The 27,440-nt window shown below is 32.6% G+C and overlaps 2 long non-coding RNA genes across 8 annotated transcripts in view; one reads left to right on the plus strand and one right to left on the minus strand.

Moving 5' to 3' along the window:
• On the plus strand, positions 1-27,412 carry LOC143225873 (uncharacterized). Of its 7 annotated transcripts, none has more exons than XR_013014123.1 (5): positions 1,559-3,131; positions 3,367-3,470; positions 4,516-4,690; positions 5,981-18,879; positions 23,352-27,412. It is a non-coding gene; the product is annotated as an uncharacterized LOC143225873 (long non-coding RNA). The 7 variants fall into 7 exon arrangements; XR_013014126.1 differs by lacking the exon at positions 23,352-27,412 and having other exon boundaries at positions 1,565-3,131; positions 5,981-6,113; positions 10,983-14,744; XR_013014128.1 differs by lacking the exon at positions 23,352-27,412 and having other exon boundaries at positions 1,565-3,131; positions 5,981-6,109; positions 10,983-14,744.
• Positions 15,937-27,440, minus strand: part of LOC143225872 (uncharacterized) — a 25,331-nt gene continuing 13,827 nt past the window's right edge. The window contains exons 5-6 of the long non-coding RNA XR_013014121.1: positions 19,314-19,360; positions 15,937-16,074 (exon numbers count right to left, since the gene is read on the minus strand). This is a non-coding gene — a long non-coding RNA (uncharacterized LOC143225872). The remainder of the gene's footprint in view (positions 16,075-19,313; positions 19,361-27,440) is intronic.

Genomic DNA, 27,440 nt, shown 5'->3' on the forward strand with positions numbered 1-27,440 from the left:
GTTTGTGTGAAGTCAAACACAAAAACCACACAATGAGCTGTCTTTGTGCTCCAACCACCATGGTATCTAAACCTGGATTTTTGAATAGTAAGTCCGCAGATCTATCACTGTACCACTGAGGGGAGTTCAAAAAGTAATATTTTCACTCTATCAATATTGAGACCATCTTTATTAACATAAGAAAAATATGGATGTTGTTTGTGTGTGTGTGTGTGTAATAGCCTGTAAAAACTTTTAAATTCGTAACTGATAGCCAAAAGATTAATTTTACTTAAAAACTGAATGCATTTAATATATGTTTTTTTTTTATGACGAGAAACCCACTTGCAATACAAATGTATCTCAAAAAGGCTGGTATGTGTATTAACACTTTTATTGATAAACAGAAAACAACGTTTCGACGTTCCTAGGTCATCTTCAGGTTAACAAAGAGGGAGTTTGAATGTGACCGTTGCCAGGCATATGTCTTAGGTTCGAGAGTATAAACGGGTACGGGATAGTAGGGGGCGTTGTAGTGGGATGTTAGGTATTAATTAGTATAGGTATAAAGGTATTCCTTTATATTGGTTTAATTGTGGTTTTAGTTGCATGTGTAAGTAGGTATTCTTTGATTTTGTGTTTGTTTATATTTGTTTCTCTATACAGTATCTGGGTGTTTTCTATAGTTATGTTGTGTTGTTGTTTTTTTTATTTGCAGTGTTCAGAAACGTGTGAAGGTGTTTTTTGTGCTATTTGAATATAGTTTTTATTTTTCTGCTTGTTTCTCCAAAACAGAAGTCATGCATTGTCTTTCGTAAGTTATGTTGGTGTTGTATTTGTCAGTGTAGGTTTTACACTGTATGGACTTTAGTTTTGTACCTGGTTTTGAATAAATTTGTTGTTTACTGGAATGTTGTGTTTTATTTCGAGTTTTTTCTAAATGTTGATTTTTTATCGTTGTTGTCGGAAACATATGGTATGCAACAGTGTAAGGTTTTGTAGTTTGTCATATCTTGGGATTTTTATTGTTATTTTTTTGTTGGTCAGGTGTGTGCGTATTATCTTCTCCACGGTTTTTTGAGGAAATTTGTTTATGTTAATGAAGTGTTGTTTGTCTGATTTTGTTGATTTCATCATTAATTTTATCGGGTGAGCATAGTTTTGTGGCTGTGTTCATTTGGTTTCTTAATATGTTGATTTTTTGTTGTTTCATGCGCTGATTCCCAGAGAATGTATAATTTAAATCTCAAGCGATCAATTTCAGCCTTTCTCCCACCACTGTACTGATACACATGTGTTGATGCCACAGTTGATGGATTCACATTTACAGTAGGGGCCGCGGAACCGGGAGGCTGAAGCCCCCGCAGCCCCCCAAACTTTTGGCTAACAACCATTTTTTTCAATAGTGCAAAAACAAATGAAATATCGCAGATAGATAATATTTTGATTCTTGGTTAAAATGAAATTTTCATTATTCTGTTGCTTGGTACATCCTGCTGGTATCAATATCGTTTGGTTTACCCAATTTAAATTCCTACATGACTACACAAGCAGTGACGTAGGTGCGCGACATAAAAAATAATAATAAATGAGCGAGGCCTACGGCGCGCGTAGGGATCTGTACTAAATACCGTGCTCTGTATTTGATTGCATATTATGACCGTTATCTTACAGAGATGTTGAGTCTACATTGTAAACCCACACTATATCAATCATGTATGTGTTGCATGGTGCTGTGCGCGCGTATTGTTGCGTGACTTCAAATAGAATGCTTTTTTTTTTTTTTATTCGTGGACCTTGCGTGCGTCGTGGCGAGCTAACTATCACAGCACACACGAATATATGCATTCTAACTTGTTTGTGTTTATATCTTACATACTTAACAAAAGTGAAAAAAGCCTTGCAAGAATTTGGCTGTTTGTGTGAAGTTCCGAGAAGATTGCAAAAACATCTTTCTCAAACATGTCATCGATTGGACGTAAGGTGATTCTCATTCATACAATCTTGGAGGGCTACTGAGTGAAACCTAGTTTTATCACATAGATCTCAGGAGCATTTCATTTTGGAATTAGGTTTATTGTTTTGTGATAGATTCAGCTCTAAAGCAATTTCAAGTCTGTGATGGTCTCAAGGATGAACAAAAATTTGACCAACAACTCCAAAGCCATAGAAAACACAGATGTTGTGATGCGATCATCACAATTCTCTGTTAGATAACATGGCTTCCCAGGCTCAATTACCATGGCTGCATCACAAAAACACAACAAATTCTCTCAAGAAGATGTCGATAGCATGAAGGACGAATACTGTTTCTACTTGGGCTTTCCAGGTCACTGAATTTCTAATAGCCTCTGTAAAAAACAACAACAAATTTTGAACACAACTTTTGCATCAAGGGCTGAAGAAATTCCAAATGTTTTAAACAAATAGGTTCTGAGTTGAGTTTAATCACTAGCTCATTTAGATTGAGCAGTCAAGATGGATTCATAGGTATGATGTCTAGTTCAAGTAATACTGGGCTTAGCATTTAATAAAAATGCCATTAATGATCAAATTGAGCTTCAAGTGTGCTCTGGATGAGTAAGGAGCTTCCTCATCTTTGCTCAGTATCAGACATTAGTTTCTAATAGTTCAAATTTGTTTATATAGAATGGTTACAAGCAATATTTGAGTGAAGAGCAACATCTCAGATTTCAGTTTGACACAATTATTTATTCACTGAGCAATCAAATCTATTTGAATATCATGTATTGGTATTTTAAAGGTGAACTTATAATGGAAGTTGCCAACTAGTTTTTCTTGAACTAATCTCTGCAGAAATACCTCCCAGTGTTGAGCCTGAAACCAATGAATGAATATATGTTGAAAAAAGGTTGTAGAGCTTACAAATGTTGGTGTGTTATAGTTGCTTCTCGAACGTCTGAGCTTGCTAGCTGAGGATTCTGCTAATAATTTTAACTCAACACAGAAGCAGAAACTAAGTGAAGTGTTCATAAATACAAATGATGAGCATTCCATAAAGCAACTAATGTAAGGCTTCTTTGGAGTACAACAAATGTTGCTAATGCTGAAAATGAATGGTTATAAAAGGACAGAATAATATAAGCTTTGGAGATTGTTTAACTGTCTCCAGAAGAAGAAAGAGACATTAAGTAGGTGAATGAACATAATAACACACTTTATATACATCATAAGTGGATTAATAATGAAATTTGATGTCTTATGTTTTATGGTCCTATGTAAATTTATAAAAAAATTAGAAATGAATAAGTTTCTTTGAAAATGGATATCTGTAGTGTAGAGATATTTGATGAATTGAAAGGAGAGGGCTAGTAACACCATGAGAGTGATAAAATTGTGATTTTTATTGAAATTTATCTTATTTAGGAGGGAAGAAAAAAGTGTATAGAAACAGATAAAGAACCTTTTATTGAACCAGAAGAGGAAGAAGAAAAATTACATGAAGAAAGTGGACTAAAAAGAACAGAAAGGTAAGCTATACCAGCAACTTTTATGTTTAAACTGTAAAAGCTGTAGGTTTCATGTATAAATGTAAGCTTTATTTTACCTTTCTTTCTGAAAAGGAGAGAAAGAATGTTATAACAATATGAGGTATTCTTTTTGGTCAATGTAATTAGCTTCATCCAGTTGTATAGTTTGGAGATGGCACTTTAAACTGCAGGTGAAGACCCTTTCTTGTCACTGTTGGAAGGTCACGAGAGAAGTGATGATGGAAAAATTGATGTAGCTGTAAGAGCTGAGAAATGTGGAACCCTGGAATATGTAGTGTTGAAATAAATATTCCACCATTTTAGATCTCTGTTTCTCAGCTGCTTCAGCTCTCTCTCTTTCTCACAGTTGTATCAATAAACATTCCACTCAGTGATCATTTTGTGACCTCCTCATGCTGAACACTTAAAATATCATTTGAACAAAAATTGAAGTAATGTAATGTTGAAATGTTGAATTTGTTTCTGAATCAAACTTTTATTGGATGAGAAAAAGAAAGACAGATAAGAAACTTGAACACTGTTTTCAGAAAAATTACTCTAAAAGAATGAACTATGAATAAAATGTTTTTGTTAGAAGGCTAGCCATGAAGAGGTAGTAATTTTAAGGATTTTCTAAATAATAAAAGGTAAAAGGAAAAAATTAATTTTTCCTTCCATAAGGTTGGAAGGGCTTATGGTCAAGAGCCTGGCATGGGGATGAAACACTTCACCAAATATGCTTGCTTTCTTTTTTAAAGTGAAAGTCAATCCTCTTATTGATTGGGAAAGAATATCCCGAGAGTTGGTGGTGGGTGATTATTTAAATAGCTGTTTCCACTCTAGAAGTTATCACTTTAAAATTAGGAATGGTTATTATGAATAGCCTGCAAACAGATTTGTGCAAAAGTTAGTGACAAATCAAACAACTTTTTATCAGAAGATAGTATATCAAAGAGCTTAATGTAACCATTATATACCATAAGAATCAATTATTTTTTTCACATTTTGTTTAATATTAAAATATGTTCTCATTAATCCTTTTCAGTTTATTTGGTGGCTTGATCAACAACATTAAATGAAAGAAATTCTGGTATTTGAGTGATTTCGAGGATGCTCTAGCTCTTCAGACTGTAGCTTCTGTTTTTTTTCTGTACTTTGCTTGTATTGCTCCAATTATCATTTTTGGTGGCTTATTGGGAGAAGCAACAGATTCCCATCTGGTGAGATACAACAAATTATTTTATAGCTTTATCACCCTATGAAATAGTTTATTTGAGATGTATGACAACTCATTGTGTTGTGAACAAGGTCAATTTATCTGATACTTTTATTGAATAGCAACACAAGCTATCTTAACTTAAATTTTTACATAACACAAGTATAGTTCTTTTATGAAATAGCTTATGGTTTTCAAATAGTAGTATTATATAATAGCTCAACTGTGTGATATTTCTGTTTTGTAATTGCTCAAGCTGCTTGGTAGTTGTTAATAAAATAGTGAAGCTGTCACATAGGTTCATTATGAAATAGTTTATATTGTTCTGAGAGTTATGAAACATGTAAGTTATGGTGTGAAACACTTTAAATTGTGGGATGGATTAACTGAGTTATGGAACATTTTAAATAATTTGATAGTTGTGTTACATGATAGATCACACTGATATTTTCACTGCAAAATAGTGTAAGTTGCATAATGAACTACTGTAAGATGTAGGATAGTTGTCTAGTGTTACAAAATAGTCACACTCAAATTACTCAGACTGTTTGATACTTTAGTTGTGCCATGAAATAGGTTAAGTTGTTTGTTCAATTATTTGTATAATGAACAATTTCAAGCTGTCTATTAGTTGAAATGTGTGAATAAACAGTTTGTACTGTAGGTTAGTCCAACCACTTCATAAACTTAAATCTTTCATTTAATTTTTCTGTTACTAAATGTTGTAGGAAGTAGTTATTCAGTTAGTACAATCTATAGAGTTCTGTAGTTTTGTTGCAAAATTGCTCATGTTGTGGGCATGGTTAATTGTTTATGGAATTCTTTAAGCGTGCTTTCAAACTAAAGTTTTAGAGAAATTAATGTAATTAAATGTGTTTGTGACAAAACTTTTACATGTATTTATAAAGACTGAATGGATACTTACAATAATTATTTATTTGTGTCAGTATGGAACTGTTTGGTTTATAGTTTGTATGTTTATGATTAACTTGCCCCGAGATTGGTTAGTTTCATAATGAAATAATTAGAATTGTATTAAAATGTAATTGTGTGTATGCATCATCTTATTGTTTGGATTATATGGAACATTTATTTCTGAATTTATCCTTTATTTGAAAGATATTTTTTTTCATTTATCTAATCTAGACAATATTTGATTGAAAAAAACACCAACTAACATAAGGAATATTTCATTTTTACCTTCCTCAATGTTTATTGAAAACTATCTTGTGGTACTTGTGATTTATACAAGTTGTTTGTCTTAAACATAGCAATACTTTTTTTTTTTCTCAAGCTGCCATGGAGAGTTTGCTGTCTGGAGCTATCAATGGACTATTGTATGGGTTATTTATTGGGAAGCCATTGAACATTCTTGAAAGTACAGGACCAGTGTGGTATTTGAAACAATAGTTTTTTTAATTTTGTAGGTATGTTTCGTACTTTTTTGTGTGTGTGTTGTGAATTCATATTTGTTGTTTCTTTGTTGTAAGTTTTGTGAATAATTTAGATTCTGCAAGATTTTTTCATTATGGTTAAAAAGTTGTACAGCTCATTTATGTGTGTATGGTATAATAAAAGTATTTTTATACTGTCAAGTTAAACTTTAATGGTTGTGTAATAGTTTGGTTTCCAAAACATACTTACTTCTACAGGTACTTGACTGTCAGGGTTTCTCTTTTGCCCATCAAAGCATTAGTTTGATTTTTCTCACTTTCTTCAGTCTTTTATACCTCACTCAGTTGCCCATGGTGATATTTCTCTGTAACACACTTCATCTACCTGAGCAACCAATGGATCATGTACTACAACCATTAATATCATCTTAGATCTTGAGTGGTATTTAGATCAGACCAACACTGCTGTTGGTGTTCCTGTACCACTCTGCTCATCCCGATATTTATCTTTTCACAGATACCTCCTATCGGGAATTGAGTGTGTATATTGGTAGTTAGAAATTCCAGATTTTATGGATGGAAATAAATCTTCCTTCAGTCTCAATATTCTATAACTTTTTGCTGTTCAACAAGCAATGGTTCAAGGTCTTGATCTGTTGAAGGGGAAAGTTACTGTGATTCATTCTGACATTTATACAGTGATCTTGTAGATTTGTTGCTGTTTTGAACTTTGGGTATTCTCCACTGAGCTCACTCCTATTCAGTCAGACTCCTGGTTTGCCATATTCCAGGGACGATGAATTTAATAGCAGGTCGACTTTCTTAGCCCAGTTGAATGGATGCTCCATTGTGAGATTTTCTGGTGGACTTTCTCTCAGTTTGAGACTTTGATTATTAACTCATTTGTCACTCAATAGAACTCTCAACTACAGGCAATTTGGTTTCCAGTACTTCATCCTCGGGCTTTTTTGATAGATGGATTTAGTCGAAATTGAGCAGCATTTCATCTCTACGCCTTTTCCCCCAGGTTATCTGTTACCCAGAGTTCTGGCTATAATTTGATCCACTACTTATTGAGTACTGTTGGTAGCACCAGGTTGGCTGACCCAAACGTGGTTCCTACTTCTACAAGAATCTTCAAGAATGTCTGGCTCTGTCACTTCCTCTGTGGCTGTGTCTGTTGAGGAAGCCCTTATCTGGCATTACTAAGCTCAGACTTCTTGGAAATTATGCTGCCCTTTGCATCAGGGTTTAAATTGTAAAGTTGCTTTGTATTTGTCTCAATCTATCTGTGGATCTGCAATGGCTATTTATCAATGAAAATGGCACACTTACTGTCAATGTTGTCTCATGAGGAAATTGAACTTGCTTTGCCCAAATGTATCCACTATGTCTCAATTTTTAACCTGGCTCTTTGACAAAGGTCTAGCTTCATCTAGTATCACTTTTATCTAAGGCAGCTTTATTGACTACTCTTTTACATACTAAACATTGGAAAGTATTTGAACATCCAGTACTATCTGGCCTTCTCAGATCATTTAGAGCTCTTTATCCCAAAAACCCTTTTTCATTACCAAACTGGGATATTAAGGTTATATTACATGCTTTATCTCAACATCTATTCAAATCTTTAGCCTCATGTACTATGTACAAATCTTCCCTAACAGTATTTGTTGTTGCTGCTAGCATGTAGGCATCAGTGATTGGAGTTGTGGACACTTTTGTCCTGCTATTTCCTGACAGGTATTTTTTTCCAATGACTTTGGTACTCAAGGAAGCAGATAAATCCGTTTTTGCAAATTCATTTGCTAGCTATTTTTCATGTATAAACCTGATCCAGACTCAGATCATTTGTTTTGTCCTGTGAGAGCCTTGAGGTGTTATGTGGATTACACTAACTTCTTTAGAAGCATGAGAAATCAACACTTAATTTTGTAGTTTTCAGTTTCCCAAGATTTATCCTCAATTACTTTGAGAAGGTGGCTTCAAATTTTATCTATATTGCTTATTCTAGACTTTCTTTACAGGCAAGAAAACTTCTGCAAGTAGCATCTCATTGGATTCATCACATTTTTTTAGCTGTCTGATTAAACGTCTTTTAGATGACATCGTGCAGACTGGTATGTGGACTTCTCTCAATACTTTTATCTTGCATTATTTACATGATTTGGAATTTTTGACAGTTTTGCCTACCCCTTACAGCCGTTTTGACTACATTTGCTAGATTATAAGAATGGGTGAATGATATTTTTTCTCTTCCTTTTGCTTCTTTATCTTCCAGGGTCCATTACCTATTTTTTTCACTGTAGCTCACTTTGTGGCAACTGTTGCTCAGACAAATGTATTTTTATCCATCAACTTCTATACAAGTAACCAAGTTAATTGTACATATTAATCCTTATTGCAACAGGCTCTGTACAAATGAGATGTTCCATTAGATCATCTAGGAGCTTTCCAGATAGTATTAGCACTTTATGCTGGACTACCACTTGGGGACTATCATGGGCAATGCTAAAAGGAATTCTCTCCATATCTGCTGATCATCATAATAAATGAATCAATGTTGATTTGCTTTTAAAAATTTAGCAAAAGTGGTTCACATATTGCACTGTTCCTCTGGACTTCCCAGTGCACATTATTCCTGTATTCTACTAGTGGAGCTTGGGAGTCCCTACCACCTGGTTTCCAGCCACAGGGGTGGTGGGCAGTCTTTTCCTACAGAGTATTTGAGTAAATTACTGCAATGTTATAGAAGAGGGCAATGTCAGGAGGCCCTCCTACCTGGATCTCTGGTTGTTTTCCCCAATGTCAGTAGGAGCAGCATCAATCTAAGCAGGAGCTATCTCATAATACTGGTTCAGATTTGATGCTCTGCTGTCTAGTTGGGATGTGTATTGCTCTTCATTTGATCAATATTGATTTTTTACATTGTTCTTGAAAGGAAGTCCACTATCTCCTTACAATTGCAAATGTGGAGTGGTACCATTCTGAATCTGTGGTTAAGCTCAGTGTTCCATATCCTTTCCATAATTCTGAGGTAAGTTGTTGAGGAGTGAGGGTGAATGATCTTATTTCCAGACCAGATGAGTTCTGCTCCTTCAGATAAGTAGGGCAGGCACAATTTTATCATTTTGGAGTGTTTCCTTTCAGGCTTCTTCAGGTGGAGGAAAAAGTTTGTCCACTTTGGTGTTGTTTACTTTTTTGTCATGATTCCTGTGGTTTAGAATGCATCTCTCTATAGCAGTTTATTTATGTAAAAGTGGGTTTTCTCGACATCACTGATTACTCTATAGCAGTGGTTCTCAACCTTTTTTCATGTCCTGCACCCCTAAAAAATTTTAATATGTGGTTGCACTCCTCACAGTAATTATTTATTTAAGAATAAAAGTGAAGGTGGCCAAAACAAATGTTGTCTCGCACCCCCTGGAATGCTATCTTGCATCCCTGGTTGGGAACCTCTGCTGTATAGCTACAGATGGAAATCCAGTCAAAAGTATATCTATATGTTACACTGTGGTCCAACTCCTTTAGCCTCCATCAAGGGATATAGGATCAATATACATGAATACTGCCTTCACTGGTCCCTCCATCTTTCAGTGTGGGATTCTAGGTATGTGGTATCAGAGATAACTATGTTTTGGAAATTAACATTTTTCTAAACTGATAATTTATTTTCAATAATATTTACCTCTGCTGACATTCTCCCACTTTCTCCCCACTAAAAGCTGGTTTTAGAATTAGTCTTCAAGAAGTGATAACGTTATCTTAATGAGGTGCTTATATACAGTACTATGATAGAGGGTGTATTGACATAGGTGAAGAATGTCACAAGACCAATATAACCAAGGGTAATTATGTGAAACATAAAGGACTGGAAGCAAGCAAGAAAAAGAAATCAGACCAATGCTTAGATGGGCAAAGGAAAAAACTGGCAATCAAGTAATAGCTATAAATGTTGGCAAAGGTAAGCATTATTGGAAATGGATTTTCAATGTAGGAAAATGTTATTTTAGTTGAATGGTTTCTGTATTGGTACAAAATAACAACATTAAATTTTGGTTAAGGTTGTGTGATTATATAACAAGTTATTACTGTGAACAGATTTTGTAGTAAGGAGAAAATTTATAAAATTAGTTTTCGTACTGTAAGGTTAAGTTGACACAATTATATAACAATGAGTATATTCTGTGTTAAGGTACAGTTAAAATAACAAAAGTGATTTCAACTTTTATGTTTATCTTTCCTAGATGAAATGGTTTTGTTAGGTTTTATATGTGTATTAGAGGAAAATGATGCTGTTAAGTGATGTGGTTGTCTTTTTGTTTTCATTTTTTTGTCATCTGATTCAGGAAAGAGGTATTATACACTCCTGTTTTTATCTTGTTTGGTCACAAGTTATTGTTTATTGTAACTGTATTGTTATTCCACTGCTTTAATGAAATGTTTTTATTATTGTGCTGTTATAATGAAATACTGATTTTCTTTCTGTGTGTGCGTGCTGTTGTATGAGATTTTTCTAATTTTTCTTTGTAAAGATACTATTATTATGTCAACATAATGATAGTAACATATGGTACTACTTTATGAAGTAACATTCACATCAGATTTTAACATAGAACAAAGTTATTAATGAAGTGATGATGTTTATTTCAAAATAAGATTATTCTATAAAATTAATGAACTTTGTTTTTTATATTAGTTACAATTCTTCAAAATGAAGTATTTGTTTTTACCAAACTTGTATTATTCTTTTAACAACATTGGACTTCTTCTTTTCCCTTTCTCCTTGTTTTTTTTTGTAGAAATTACATCAGCCAAAAGATTTCATGCTTTAAAGATAAATACTGTTTTATTTAACTTTGTGAGAAAAAGCTTATATTCTCTTTATTTGAATTTTTACAGATAAGAGCAGTCATCAGTGACTTTGCTGTTGTTATTGCTATCATGATAATGATTGTTACTGATACGTGTGCTGGTCTTAATGCTCCAAAACTTGAAGTTCCTCATACGTTTGAGATGGGTTCAGTTACAGTCACATTCTTATATATTTTGTATAAGACTGGAATGAAAGAGTTTCGTACTAGTAGTTACCCAGTTAGTAACTGTCCATTGACTGTTTTCAAGATGTTTCATTGTAAATTACAAACTGCAGATTTAGTATTCTTAACACATATCATAGTCCTTTTTAAAATGTTAGATTATGACCAAACTGTCTTTAAAATCTATTTCTCTAATTTTAGACTACAGTTTTACTGTTTCCATAATTTTTTCTTTAAATATTAAACAACAGCTTTATTTATTCCAAAATATATTTTCAAACTTAAGAAAATGTTCACTGTTTTTGGAGTGTAGTTTTCAAATATGACTATACAGGTACTATTTTCAAAATCGTAGAAAATATCATATTATTTATAGATTATTTTCTTGTTTTTAATCCATAGTTTTTACTCTTCTAATGTTATTTTTCCTCTTTTGAACCTTTTATTATTTCTAACTTTATTATTTTCTTGTTTTTAAACTTTTTACTCTTCTTAGATTGTTTTACAGTTTGTAATATTTAATTATTTTGCTGTTAGGTTTTGGATTATATTTACATTTTAATCCAGGTCAGTATATAACCATTAAAATACTGGCTGCATATGTTTTGAAGTTGCAATGCCATTTTCAGGTGCATATGTAGACCTGTACATAGATATGATATATTTATCTAAAAGAAAACAAACAATATTTTTTTCTTTTTAGATTTATTATTCTCTGGTTTACTTTCCTGATCTTTAGCTTTAATTCTTGGCTTTCGTTTGGAAGATCTGGTACAGGTAGGTGTCTAAGGCACTCATCTTGTAAGTGAGTGTTGTACATTGGAACCCTGTCACACCAACCATGCTTGCCCTTTCAGCTGTGGAGGCATTATAATGTGACAATTAATCGAACTATTAATTGGTAAAAGAGTAGCCCAAGAGTTGGCAGTTAGTGGTGATGACTAGCTGCCTTCCCTCTTGTCTTATAGTGCTAAATTGGCGACCCTCGTGTAGCTCTGCATAACATTAAAAATAAACAAATTCAATAGGAAATCATCTGTAAGTTATGAGATATGGTTTTTATGCCATATATACCTTTCTTATTTTCCAGTTAGCTATTTATTATGTCCATCAAGAAATTCAGCTTCGATGTTCAGTTATGGAATGAGAAGATATAGCACAAATAGAAGTGGAAATGTTACTGTGGTTTAGTTCAAGAAATTTGTAATTTGAAGATGTATTAATGTGCACACAGTGACACTAGATTCACTCATGTAAAATATTATACACACAACTGGTTCACACTTTGTACTGATGCAGGATAATTTGTTATTATGCTGTCAGGAACATTTAGAAACAAGAAACACCATACATGGTAAAAAATATAGATACAAATTCCATAGACCACCTTTAGCACATAGTTGAATGTTGTTTGCCAACATAACCAAGTGTAACTAACAATATATTATTAACAAAACCATAAAAAACTGATTTCAAATCCTACAGACCACCTTCAGCTCATCCTTAAGTGCTATGTGTCAACATAACCATAAACAAGTCTGGTTTCAAATCCCATAGATCACATTTAGCACATATTTGGATGCTCTGTGTCAACTTTAATGAAAAATATGTTGTTAATGTAATTGTAAACAAGTTCCATAGACCAACTTTGAAACATATCTGGCACTACGGGCTTCAATGCTAACAACAGCTGTTATCAATCTATTATCTACACTCAGTGAAGAAACTATACTTCTTGTTCCCATGTTTATTTGGTTGAAGAATAATAAAAATTCCTCTCTGGAATGATTAGTGAATACCCAGTGCATTATCTATTTTTCTGAATTTTTAACATCAAGCTTTAATTTAGGATAAAGGTAGTTAAGTCTGCCACAGTAAACCTTTTCTTAATATTTGTTGGTTACTTAAATTTTCTCTAAGTCATAACTTAGTGCTTTTCAACCAAGAATACAGAAAACACAGTATTATACTCTTGAAGCTGTATATGTACTTTTATCATGAGATTACACATAATACACAAAACTGTTTGTTTAGAATCATGTAAACGAAATTTTTATTTACAAAATATTCTAACATAATAAATTAGTTATTTTGAAATTGATAAAAACACAAATTAAATCCTTAAAACATTCTCACAGTACAATTTGTGCCTAAATCACCATTCTCTAGGAAAAATTTTGATTAACAAGAAGATTTGAAAAATAATTTTAAACTCGTATATAAACAGCATAACAATAATTCACAAAATTACATAAACTTTAATTTTGTAATTAATGATGAGTCTGTAGCACGTGAAAATGACACACACACTACAGTGACCAGGGATTTGGATTCTTCAACTTATTTTTGGATAAATCAAACCAAACTGTTATTGAAGTGTTCCTGAAGAACTATTTAATAGTTTGTACAACATACAAGTGGTTCGTTGGATCTTCAGGATCAAAGGAAATACTAAAAAGAGAACATATCAAAACATAAGATTTTTATATAAATTACTTACATTTTCAACCATTTGTTAATGGTTAATCAGTAAACTTCAAATATCATAAGTACTTGAATCAATATATCACTCATATATCCCTTTGTTTCAAACTAATACATACATCTCACATACCATTTCTCTGCTAACAGATCCACATATTTTCAAATCTCTAACATACTTGGTCAATACAGTTATAACCCTCCTATCAACAAAAAAAACAAAAATATGTTTTTAAAATACAATTTAGTACTATAATGAAATGTCTATAGTCAGTGTAGTAATGAAAAATATTCATTGTTTATATGTTTTTATCTTTATATTAGCAGTATTTACAAATAATTAAGAATCACAGATCACTTACTTCCATGTAAGACAACAACCACATGTTCTAAAATTATACATATTTTCTTATAGCAAAGCCACATTGGGCAATCTGCTGAAAATTATACATTCTTAAATACTATGCACTAAGAGAACAACCAAACCCTGATGATGATGTATATACATATTTCCAATTATTAGTTGCAGTGTGCAAGGATTACATTGCATTTAGAATTCTTCAGCTGTTCAGCAACTCTAAATACATACAAAATAAACATGAAGACACAGTAGTAGCATCAAGTTTACAAAGACATAATATAATTTTCATACTGAAATAAACCTCTACACTTACTAAAGAGTTCTTTAAAAGATTTATTTAGTTACGCCAAATCCGATTTGTATTCATTATATGTGCATAAAAGTATACATATTTAAATACTTTAAAATTAGGAAAGAAACAAAAGCGTGTATGGATATCTACATACACATAATTTATAACAGAAACATTAGATTAAAAAAATTGTTTTAAGCAACATAACCTTTTACTTACCAGGATAAAAACTGCCAATATTATTTTCTTTTCAGTAAAATGGCCAAAATCATCTTAAATTCATCTACTGCTATACAGATGAATACACAAAACTACTTCTTTTGTACAACTTTGAAGTAAAAAATCTTCAAGTTTTTTTTTAGAGGTGAAAGGAAAAAATGGGATGACAGATTTTTCTACTACTTGATTTCAAATAAACTAGTCCGTGATACTCTGTTATTCTTATATACTGATGACATGTGGGAACTGAAGTAATAAAAGTTTATCCAATCAGGTTTAGATTTGTTTTATTTGTTTACAAAAGATATAGTATAATTAACTCTATAATAAGTCTAAATAAATATCTATAAACAGGAACCAAGTAATGACATTTCAGATACTGTCATTTAGTCATGATTAGATTTGTTTCATAAAACAGGTGGGGTTCGATTCCCCTCGGTGGGCTGAGCAGATAGCCCTTTATGGCTTTGCTATAAGAAAAAAACACATAAAACAGGTCAATTGTATTTTATTAAAATTAATACTTGCTTTTAAATATAATCAGTCCATAATTTAAAACACTACAGGTATTTTTTAAACCTCTAATCAAATCAGTCTAAATCTAAAAATAATGTCTCTGACTTTTGCATGCGAAAGAAGCTATACATTTCCTTTTAACATAATGTCTTATTCATTCATATTATTGTTTTCATAATTTTTAGCATGAGCTAACACTTGCCTCTAACTAGGAACTACTGTCATTACAACTGATTTATAACATGAAACATTAATATCCCACTGACCTTTAACCTGAAACTATGAATATACTACAGATATTATGACTGATCTATTCGCTGAAATTACTGATATACTATTCTCATTACAACTGACCTCTGACTTTAAACTCTTTTTATCCTAACGACTTTACAATTGAATTAACCTGAAACAACTGATATCCTAGAGACTTTACAAATGAACAAACCTAAAACTAATGGTATTTTAATGACATTACAATTAACCTAACCAAAAACTATTGATATTTTACCAGTATTGTAACTGGCACCTAATCTGAAACTACTAATATGCTATTGACATTACAACTAATCTTTAGCCAGAAACTAATGATATTGTGACTGATATTCTATAACCTGAAATTTGAAATATTACCAACTTCATGATTAATCTTTAATTTGAAACTAGTGTTAATCTGTATTTATACACATTTTAACTGGCCTTTTTTCTGAAAATACTGATATTCTATGAACAGCAAGAATGACCTCTGACCAAGAAGTAATGTTTTCATACTCACAGTGCATTTAGGTTGGGGAGTAAATAAAGTAAATTATAAATTAATGAAAAATATATTTCTTTAAATTTATATATATATATATATATGCACTGAAAGCATTTAATAAAAAATACTGTTTTATACAGCACTTTGTAACATGAAACCTAAGTACCTTTATTGAAAGATTCACCCAATGAGGCAACACAGTGTATTTAGGTAGAAAAATGATAGCTTGTTATTAAAAATACTTGTAGAAAAACAGTACACAGAAATAAAATTATCTCAATATTCTGGTGTTTCTGAAAGACATCATGCTGGTGTCTGAGTAGAGCAATCTGAAATAATCACAAAAACATAACCTTTTAAAATTAAACACTAAAGTATCTGTGTTAACACAACATTTCATTCAGATCTGCTAAAGGACACTAAGCCAATAATTTAAATGTAATTAACACAGAGTGTCACCACACACTTTTCTACACCTTGACTGAAACAGTTATAAATGTTAGCATTTAATAAATGCAAAAAAAAAGTACCTGAGAGTATTTCTTACCAAGTCAGTTGGTGACCACTTGCTTTATTTGTTTGTGAATTTTCAATAAAGCTAATCAAAGGCTACCTGTGCTGGACATCTCTAATTTAGAGGTAGTAAATTAGAGAGATGGTAGCTTTGTTTGAAATTAAACACAAAGTAACACTTTGGGCTGTCTGTGCTCTGCCAACCACAGGTATTAAAACTCAGATTCTAGCATTTTAAGTTCAAAGATATACCACTGTGCCACTGGGAAGCAAGAAAGCAGATAGTCAATACAACCCACTGCCAACTCTTGAGCTACGAGCTACACTTTTATCAATAAATAACGAGATTGACCATCACTTATAATACCTCCATCGTTGAAAGAACGAGCATGCCTGATGACAGAAATCTGAATCAGAAGAAGGCAAGTCAAGTGCTAAATATAGGTTTGTAATACCAACATTTTTGAGATTTTAAGAGAATATCCTCAATATTGTTTTGTATTGCCAACATATCTGGTATTCTAAGAGAATATCTTCAGTACTGTTTTGTGCTGTAAAAATTTCTGAGATTTTAAAGGACATCCTCAATATTGTTTTATATTGCAAACATTTCTGAAATTTTAAGAGGATATCTTTGGCATTGTTTTGCCTGCCACTTCAGTGGTTGTCAAATAAAGGATGAGGCAAGAGGCATAAAATTCTAGTAGCATTTGTAAACATCATTGAAGAGTTAAAATATTGGTGCAGCACCTGTCAATTATACATAAACTATTTTTATATGTCTGCTGATTAGACTGTACTTTTCTAGAATGAAGGAACCAATTACGCTAATTGCTTCAGTCAGGTGCCATTTCTGAAAAGAACCCTATCAAACAGAATCTGACAATAAGATGTTTAATTATTTTTTATAGTAAGTCTCCTGTAAAAAGCCTGTGAAGTAATCCAGACTTTCCATTCATCAAACAGTTATTATATAATAATAGTACAGAATAGTTCTTCAAAAATAAATGCATATTTAAATGCACATTTTCAAAAATATTTCATGTTGGTATTTATGTAACAATTATATTATAAATTACAAGTTTGTGTGTAAAGATGAACATAACTGTGATTAAAAAATTTTCATGACTTCACACTTGACCAAAGTGATGCCAAAGCAAAACAGAAACTAAGTACAATGAAGAAAAATAAGTTCAACTGTAAGAGAGACAATCAATTGGACATAACATGTATAAACCATATTGTTTTTTCCATTAACCAATAAAAACATTTTAATTGACAGATGGTAAAGTTTGATGCAGATAAAATCAGTTTCTTTTGAGATTCACTGACCAGCAAGTAAATGGAGGTAACTGGCTGAAGGATCCACCCATTTTACTTTCACAAATGCAAAACATGTCAAAGCATAATATTATGAATGGGGTGGAACAAATGGTTTAGGATTAACTTTCTTGCAATGGGCTCAGTCACATTGAACAAGCCTGTGACTCCTAACTGATATTTTCTATCCATTCTATAATTTTTTCTGTACCTTCACAAAATATAAATTTTCAATAACCATTACAAGTCTTTTGTTGACAAATTTTTTTGACCATGGGAATAAAGTTTGAACTGAAAGCTAATGAGACAATTTTCTGAATGGCAAATAACATAATATTGCATTTTATTGGTGATAAATAGCACAGTGCAAAATGTCATTAAGAACTACTAGCAATTTGTTAAAGAGAAGATTGGCAGGCAGGAAGATTCTGATTTTATAGTTTATGGCTCTATAACCAAATAACATAGAAGGGTATAAAAACTATGCTTTGCCTGACTAATAATAATATAATACATAATTCATGTTAAATTCCTTACTTCCCACAAGGACTGCACAATACCGTGAAATGCTTACACAACCAGCATGGTTCCCCCATTCTGCAGCAACATATGTGATACTACAATTTTCATGCAGAGGGTGCCCCTTTGGTTATTGGTAAACATATGAAACACATTTTGGAGGAGAACTTACACAGACTAAATCATTCACACATCACTTTCTACGTCAATGGCTACCTCATTTACCAGACCTTAAATGAGTTTTGGGAGTATCTTGAGTTGCTGGAAACTTGGCTTAGAAACGAGAGTATAAACAAATACAGGATTGTAGGGGGCCTTGAAGTTGGATATTACTTTTTTCCTGTACAAATTAATAACCTATTCCTTTACATTGGTTTAATTATGGCTTTAGTTCTTGTATAAGTAAGGCTTCTTTAATTTTGCATTTATTTACATGTAAACAAAGAAGCTCTACTCCCTTCTAGTCCCTAAGAATTTTAAAGAGAATGCACCAGTCCCTGGAGAAAAAAACGATTTTATTGATCAACTGTGTTTTTTATAATTAACACCATTGAAGTGGAGAAGAAAATGGCATTAAATTTTTAAGCATGAAAATAACCTGTAAATTTGCTGTACATTACTCAAACCAAGGTCAGAAGCCAATATTAATGATGGTACTTCCCTCTTCGTGTATAGCTTTCATCTTGCCTTCTATGAGCCAGTCAACAGTTTTTCCCAACCAGCTTGCTATGTTGGTACAATCACTGGGTGAATCTAGCTCTGTGGACTTTTTCAAAATTCAAGTAAACACAATTTTTTTTTTTTCAGTTCTTTTCCTATAAGCTGAATTTATGAAATTTAATATATTCAGCAAGAAATATTTTATACTAAATTATGTTCTAGTGCATATTGAATATTATGATGCCAACTACAGAAACTGTTTAATGAAAACCTTTTTTGTTTTTAGTATCATTCAAAACTAAATTTCTTATTCATGTACTGCCATTTTTGAAAACATAATAGACATTCTGAGGTGTAATACAAATCTTTCCAGGGTTTACCAGTTATTCTCCAACCCAGTAGTTTCATATATACATTTACAATAACTTTTCAAACAACTAATGTAAATTAAAACTAGTGATGGTTCTTCTATTTAAAATGGATGATTAAAATAATCTTCCATATCTGTTTGCCATTTTATTCAAAACTTGTAATTTTCGAAATTTTTAAAATTTACCTGCTCAAAGCTGATGTTTTCGTCTCAAGTTCCTCAGAGAAATGAAACTGAAATTCAAAACACATTAAACACCTTTATTGGAAAACAGTGCATTCAAGCTCACTTTTCAAGAAGTATAACAGGTTGTGTCGCTGTCATAGTTATGCTAATGTTTACAAATACAATAGTTTAAGAAAAAACAATCAAAATAAAATAAAGATCTAACTTAATACTTCTACTCCAACAACATGTTCAGAGAAATTTATTTCCCAAAACAATTTATTTTCAAGTTGATTTAAAAACATTTTTAAACAAAAATACTTCTCATACAAAATAAACCAATAAAAAAGACTTATATCTACCCATTCTTCTAACATTAAGAATTCCACATGTGGTTAGGAAATTTATCAATGTCTGTATATATTCTCAATCCATAGTAAAATCGATAACATTTCTATTTCCTCTCCAAACGAAACTTCGTATCAATTAGTGTAATTCAGAACAACTCATGATAATGTTTGAAAAAAAAACAATGGGAATGTAATTACTCAATAAACTTATATGAGTGTGTATATATATGAGATTTGCTACTCTCTTATTGTGCTGCCCTCTATATATAAACTGTTTGCTTACTCATGCTACAAACCTTCTACTCTCCCCTGCTGGAATTACTATATTCCAACATATCTCTCAAATAATTCATCATGCATCATTTCTTAACTAATAGTGGCATGATATGCTCATAAGATGCATGTGGCTCCCTCTACACTCCTCTACCACACCATCACTTCAAAGTTTGATAGAAGGTATCAGCTCCATAGTAGTGGGGAGGGAGTGTGATGAAGGAAAGTACCTACCAGAAATACATTTTTTTCTGTACAGGAAATTTATAACTTCTGATATGGTATTTACCTCCTATTACAAGATTTACTAGAATCCGACACTGAGAATAAGGGTCTGGGTTGAGGGAACAAAAAAGGTAGCCCTGAAAGTGTCGAAAGGGCCCCCTGATAATGAAATATAGATCTGCACATCTTCTCTTCATACACAAGTGCAATGTTAAGACAAAAGTGCAAAAGTTGAAAAGTGCACATCGGAAGTGGGAGAGAGCATGATAGGAAAGTGGTCCTAACTAGAGTAAGCAAAGGTAACTCAGTCTCACAAGAGTAAAGTGGGTAAACAAGTGTGTGTCCGTGAGTTTAAAGTGGCTGAGGCAAGGCTAATGAGGTCAGTTTATTTTACCAACCTTGTAACCATTATAAAATTAGAAAATAATTCTAAATTTCTCCAATTTTCTCTCTGAAATGACTGCAAATTAGAACACAAAATAAGAAATGTTTATCCCAACTAAGCAGCTTAAAAATATATATACACATACACACACACACACATGCTGGTATAGTTTGTTTACTGTGTTGTCAACTAGTGCCTTTCTATCATACTGGGAGCTGGAATGCTAACTTCAAGAGGCAAGTTTTCAACTTCTCCCAAATGGTAGTACCTTATTTTCCTTTTCTTGCATTACTTCAATTCATTTTCTTCTTTACTTGGGAGAGCAGTCACCTTTCCACATTTTGTCTGCAGGTAGTGAATGGTGATAAAGATGAGGAGCGTTGTGGGCTTGAGCACCCACATCTCGTTCTCATAATTTCTATATCTATTGCAAGACTGGAGAATGGAAGTTAAGACTAATACACAGTGTATCCCCACCACAATGTGGGTCCTACTTCTAGAGTCACCTCTAAAAACTAGGGTACATCTTATAATCCCACATTATAGCTTGTACTCTGGGATCTTTTCAATTATTGTAGCATTTTTGTTTATTTTTGTTTCAGCTTGTTTTCTAAGTTATAACAAACTAATATACACACAAAATTAAATTATTCTATTGCCCTTCAAACCTGTCTGACTAATACTTATGGCATATAAATTGCAACTCACATGGGGAATGTGTATCCCACTTCACAGTACTGAATTACATAACAGAACTATTCAAGAGCATACCTCATAAACAATTATTATTATTATTACTATTTATTTTAATTTGTCAATACTTACATTTTATTTACTTTTATAATAATAAATAAAAAATATACAGGAAAAAAACAAAAACAATGTCTGATAGAGGAAAAGCTAGAACAAAGTAGAATGCTAGTCTTAGAACAAAGCTTACTAGAAGTATTAGAAATGTGTTGTTGAAATAGAGAATGTTCATACCATAGAAACAATTGTGATGTGGCTAGATTTAAGTGGTTTTAATCACATAACATTATTAAAAATATATGGCTCAAGGTTTAACTCTCTGTATACAGACTGTTCCTTTTGATTGATCTTATAAACACCATGTAACTATGAAACTATAAGTCTTATAAGTGAATGTGCCAGGTTACCTTTATGAAATTTCATAAATTTCTTAGTGAACATTACCAGTCTTTTATATACACAAAGAGTCAAAATTTACAAAACTTTTACTGAGATATTCCATGTAATAGGTGATTTTCATGGTAAAAATAAAATTACTATTAATATTAATAATATTTCTTTCACATATCTAGAACTTCCCAAACAAACAAATGGGTTTCATTCAAACTCTCTCTCTCTTTTCTTTATTTTACTGTTAACTGTATCATAATAAACCATATCAAAAGTTAAAATTTAAGTAATATAATCAAAACTACTATATTTATTTTAAAAGAGAATTACTTAGTTGATTCTGGTCTATAACAATTATTAATCTTAAGAGCTGTAGGCTTGTTAACTTTTTATAACTTCTCTCATTTTATTTTGTAGTGTTATTTCTCTTTAAAAAATGAAACTTTCAGAGTTTTACATTCAGAAATTAATACAATGCAAACCAGTAAGGATGGACATACAATTGGTAAACAAAAAGCAACTGTATGTTACAATAAATTTATCAGTTTATAATTAAACTTGTCATAAAACATTAGAGTTTGGTCTATTATATTTTTAAAAACTGCATTCTTTACCTAGTCCCCCAGGAATTTAAGAAGACTAAATAACTAATCATTTGCATTTCATATTAGATTACGTTCTTTAGAATATTTTATAACAGGAATTTTACCTCATAATAACTAAACTATTACGAACTTCAGTCCTTTTTCAGATATTTATTAGGGTACATATGAAAAGTTCACACACTTATCATAAGTTATGGCATAAGTTAGAAAAGGTCACTTGGATATAACAAAGTTGAATTAGTTATAATGACTAATAACCATTTGAAGTCAAAATAAGCAAATATTAACTGATAAATGTTTATCACTACATGTACAATACAGTTATTAGCTTGTAACTTTTTAGTGAAAGTGCACAATTGTTTAAACAAGAGTTTCTATTTCTATTAAAAGGACATACATGTATTTACAAAACTGATGCTTCTGGATTCAGTGGATTTTGATTTTCTATTTTACAGAAATTCAACGAATGTACAAAATAACTTGCCAAATATGACTGACATTTCTTCTATAAAATAGAAAGATTAAAGTATTAGTTTTTTAGAACAAATAATTATGTTTATAAATTCACCAGTAATGTGTATCAGTTTTCATAAATGTTCCACAAATCTATCTACCTTTTAACAGTTAAACATTACACTTTTACTCAAAACAGTATTAATTAATAAGTTCAATATACCAAATCTGAATTTCTTGTTTTGAAATTAGAGGAGCCTATGAAAAACAAAATTCCTTACAAGGAATAAAACCTATAAAACATATGATGAACAACTTCTAATGTTTTAATTATTTCATAAATTCTTCATGAGAAATCTAAACTCAGAATTCAGTAATTTTGTTTTCAACAGTTCAACAAAAATGTCATATTTTAGAAAACTTCATTATTCAAATGTTTTCTTTCTTGATATATGTGTGTGAAATTCACACACACACGTTAAATATATATACAAACATACATACATACATATACAACTTTAACTAAGCTGCAGAATCTTTGAAAAATATTACATCAAAATGGAAGAAAACATGATTTTTAAAAAATCATATGTCCATATAGGTGAAATATACTTTTATTTTAATGTAGACACTGGTGGTGTGAGGTTGCCTGGGCAGAAAAGAAAGACTTCTGCTATTGTGGATTGTTCTACAATTTGGAAAATAAATGTATCCTTTGAGGGAACACCAGCCACCTGGCAGGATCATGTATGAAGAAAGGAGAAACAAATTTACACATTTCTACTGGTGGATTGACTGAAGTACAGCAACTAGTAGAAGTCAATTTCTCATGGAAAACAAAATAACTAGATAGTCAGGAGAAGAAGAGATGTCTGTATAGAAAGTCATCTACATGTCCATCTGAAGAATCCCATGCTATTGCCAACAACACTGTGAAAGAAAATGAGAAAAATGATGTATAAAAAAAAGAAATAACTTGTGAGCACTCTCCATCAAGAGGAGAACATACCAGCCAGAACAGTTGAATGACTCATCCATTAAGAGTAGCAGAGAGGTCCCTGGAAAATGAGAGGTATCAAGATAGGAACAGAAGATGACAAGGACCCAAAAAGGCAGAAGTGACACCTCACATCCTGAACAGGCCAAAGGAGGTGACTTGGGTCTGAATAATCATATAGGTGAGAGAAACAAAGGAATAGAAATAGAAGAAAAGGAAAGGTTGTTATTTATTACAAGTGGCAGAAGATTGAAGAAGGAAATACTAGTCCAAGTACAGGAGTGAATAAATATCTTGAAAAAGGATGTGAAAGCCATCAATAGCACAAGTATCTAAACAATGGTGACCACAATTAAGAAGGACGAACTAAGATACAAAAGTGATACAGAAAGTAAAAATCCAATGGCATGAATGGGGCATGCAAAACCACATTATGGATACAGTCCAGTATGGAAGTGTGTTTGTTTGTTTTCTGAATTTTGCACAAAACTACACTAGGGCTATCTGTACTAGCTGTCACTAATTTAGCAGTGTAAGACTAGAGAAAAGGTAGCTAGTCATCACCACCCACAGCCAACTCTTGGGCTATTCTTTTACTAACGAATAGTGGGATTGACCGTTGCATTATAATGCCCCAACAGCTGAAAGGGCAAGCATGTTTGGCGCGACGGGGATGCGAACCCGCGACCCTCAGATTACGAGTCGCATGCCTTAACCCACCTGGCCATGCCAAGCCCGTATGGAAGTTAAGCAAGAAAAATGGTGAAGAAAGAGGGAAAGAGCAGAACCAAGTGAAAAGGAGAAGGAAAGGTAAAATGCACTAGAAAGTGCTGCCCAATAATCAGCAATGGTGGAAACTGACAAACCATGGTTGAACATGCAATTAATAAAAGGCAGAAAGTTGGGGCATAATAAAACAGTCAGGAGGAGAGGAATGGTGGATGACTCAATAACAAAATATCACCACAGTCATACTGAGATAGACAAAATTGGAAGGAAATAGGAACTTGACAAGAAAAGGTTACATGATATGAAAATCTGTCTCGATGAAAAATACAAATTTCACACATGATGGAGGGATACTCTTTTATGAAAAAGGAATGCATGATACTGAAACAAAAGTGAATGGATATTTGGTATACAAAAGGGGTGTAGATACCAAGTGATGAAGCAGAAAAACCAAGATTAAGTTGGTCACAGTAGGATTTTAGAAGGACTTTCATGTATCAAGTTAAAGACCCAAGGGTTTAGTGGAAGAGAATTATAGGCAAAAGGTATATTTTCCAATAGGAGATACTAATCCTGATTAAGAACTTTAACAGACAGAGCCACAGGACGGGGAACAGAAGAATAAAAGAGATGAAGACTGGAGTAGAGAGGACTGGCAAAGGTGTCATGAGGGGCATACCCAAGCATGAACAAACTCGAAAAGACAATGGGAGAGAAGAAATCACACCATGGGTAGAAACATAACCTGGCTGAAACAGGCTGTCTCTCACAAGATACACAGTTCCAGGCACATAATAAGGAACAAAAGTTAACCCTACAGGAATAAGCCCAGAAGGATACAGTCCAATGCCCAAAAGCAAAGGGACTGGAATATATATACTCCCTTAATAGTAGGTGTAAAGATAACTGTTGATGCACCAGAGTGGACTGTTAACTGTATGATCAGCCAGAAAAGGAAAGATATGGAAATGTTCCAAAGAAGAGTGAGTTAAGGTGATCAGTCATGCTGCATCCTAATGCCAGAGATCATGTCATACAGAGATGCACCTCAATCCAAGAAGAAAGCATTGGTGAAGAGATAGATGTGGTTTAGAAGTTGGTAAGGAAGGGCCATAAGTATGGAAATGGTCCATACTTGAACTAGTAATTCAAAATGACTAGGGCTATTTCCGCTAGCCGTCCTTAATATAGCAGTTAAAGGCCGACTGACGATTGTAGGGCTACTATTTTAAGAATAAACAGTGGGATTTACCATGACTTTATAACACCCCTACCAACGAAAGGGCGAGTATGTGTGATGTTGATTCCACCATGCGATCCTCAGATTATAGGACAAGCGTCTTAACCACCTGGCCAATTAATGAATTACGAAAATTTTGAAAAATATTGTCCAATTTGATACTACAAAAATATATTACTGTATTTAAAACAAAAAATTGTGTTGCATTATCAATGTTTATGATTGGAGAAGAGACTTGCTGTAGATTCAACCAATGGCAGCCACAGGTTACTCACCTCTAACCTGAAATCTCTGTTAAGTGAGGGTTTAATACTGTTAAAATAAAATGATTATTTGATTTTTCTTGTCTTACAGAATTTGTCTGTGTTGATGATTCTAGTTTTCTCCCAGGTTATTCTGCGTCCATTTGATGTGGTGTGCTCTGCAATGGCTGAAATTTGTGTTTTCATGAGTTTTGTATTATCTTTATGTTCTTTTATACTTCTCACGAGTTTCTCCAATTTATGTATCATTGCAGGAACACGAAATTTCATAGATGACATTTTTGAGATTCTCTTTGGTAGGTTGCTGTTTGTTTTTAATTAGAATGGACCTAAAGGTACTGAAGGATTTCCACTGGACTTCTACACTGAATATCTTGGACATGCATTTAAGTTTTTCACTAAAATGTTGTTGGTATGGTAGGTAAATGGTGGTAGTGGTTCTGACTTTCTGATCTTTTCTTTCTGTCGTGGTCTTCTTCAAAGAGTTTTTGATGAAGGAGGAAGTGTAACCATTCTGTTTAAAACTCTCTATAATCTTTTGGCATTCTACTCTCTTATTTAGGGATTAAGCCATGTTCCTTATACCTCACACTGTTGGTTAGGACAAGCAGATTGTAAACTACATATACAGATATGCTCCCTCCCTTTACCATCTCATAGAGATATGCTATGATATCATCAACATTGGACTACAGAAAAAATTTTGTCATCTTTGTTGACACATCAAAATCTATGATGAAGCCACTAGAAACAAAACAGTGGACAGAAGGCACATGGAAGATTTAAATATGTTGTTAAGTTGAGATTTGAAGAATCTTTCCCTAACTTTCTCATCATATTGAGGACATTCCTAAGAACTTTTCCAAACTGAAATTAAAACCAACTTGAGATCCACAATAAGCCAATTAATGCTCAATAACCTAGCCATCCTCTCCATCAAGCATGAACTAGCTGATTCAATTAATTCCAAAGCTGTGATGGAGAAGTCTGGCTCATTAAAGGCTAGTAAGATGTGATCCATCTCATCAGAACAACAACTGGATGCTTGGCTGAACAAGTGTGACTGTTTAACTGCAAATATCTCATACCAGATTTGTAATAAAGTTATTTCATTAGACTTTGTGTTTAAATTTAGCACACAAGTCCTCAGGAATGGTACTCTGAAATCTTGCCCAGACTGATATTTTCCCTCACTTCTGCTGGGTAGGAATATCTTTAGCAAAAGCAGTTTTATTTTTCTGATACAGCAACTGGCCTTTGGAATGGATTGTTTTCAAATGTAATACATGTAGTAAATTTAATGGAGTTTAAGAAAAGACTTGGCAAGTATTTTAAAAACTTGTAGTTTCACCTAAAATTACTTTAATGGATGGATAGCCTGAAAGAGCTGACAGGTCCCTTGCTGTCCTTAAATTTTATGTTTATGTAACAAATTAAATGTTCTTTGTTTTGAATACAATAATGCAGAATTCTATTCATTTTCATGGT

Source organism: Tachypleus tridentatus, chromosome 9, assembly GCF_004210375.1.
Source record: "Tachypleus tridentatus isolate NWPU-2018 chromosome 9, ASM421037v1, whole genome shotgun sequence".
Classification (NCBI taxonomy): domain Eukaryota; kingdom Metazoa; phylum Arthropoda; class Merostomata; order Xiphosura; family Limulidae; genus Tachypleus; species Tachypleus tridentatus.